Here is a 765-nt window from a genome sequence, read left to right on the forward strand (position 1 = left end):
TATTTATTTATTTATTTTTAGATTCCCTTCTTTTCAATATACATTGGTTATTTTCTTATCTATTATCATATGTTGCTTTATTTACTATGGTCTGTTTAAACAATTAAAACATGATTCAAGAAGAATGAACCCAACCTGCAGCTGCAGCCCTGAATACCTGACAACTGACACTGCTGTCTGATGTCCACTAGATGGCGATGTTTAGCTGTATATCCAGGAGATACTGATTACCAGCTGAGCCAGCGGGGGGTGTATTAAGCCTACAGTGGAGCTTACATACAGTAGATCCCTCCCATTAGGATGCAAGGCAGAAGTCAGGTTGTGATAGCAGTGAATTAATGCCCAGCTCCTTGCCAGAGGCTGCAAAACGATTATGAGCTTTTAAGTATGTTTCTTTGAGCCAATGACATTTACTGCTCTTGTCTTTAACTGTATGATTGACCAGTCAGAAATCAATTATTCTTCAGAGGAGTTATCTATCTGTGGAATTTATACAACTCACAGTAGTTTTGTCCTAAGTCATTAAATTGTCTAAAGTTAACTGCCGTGCCAGTAAAAGAGCAGTTTTACAACATGATGTTTCCAATGGACCAGCTTTAGTGTTTAACCTGGTCCATCTTAGATTTAAACACATATCCCGTGAATAAAGTACTTACACTTCAAATATTTGTTTCTGTGGAGGATAAAAGAAAATATCTGAGGATAACTGATAAAGCATGGCGATAACAGAGTATTATGCAGAGGGAATACACACACACACACACA

Source organism: Morone saxatilis, unplaced genomic scaffold, assembly GCF_004916995.1.
Source record: "Morone saxatilis isolate NCDOM2014 unplaced genomic scaffold, NCSU_SB_2.0 Contig7, whole genome shotgun sequence".
NCBI lineage: Eukaryota > Metazoa > Chordata > Actinopteri > Moronidae > Morone > Morone saxatilis.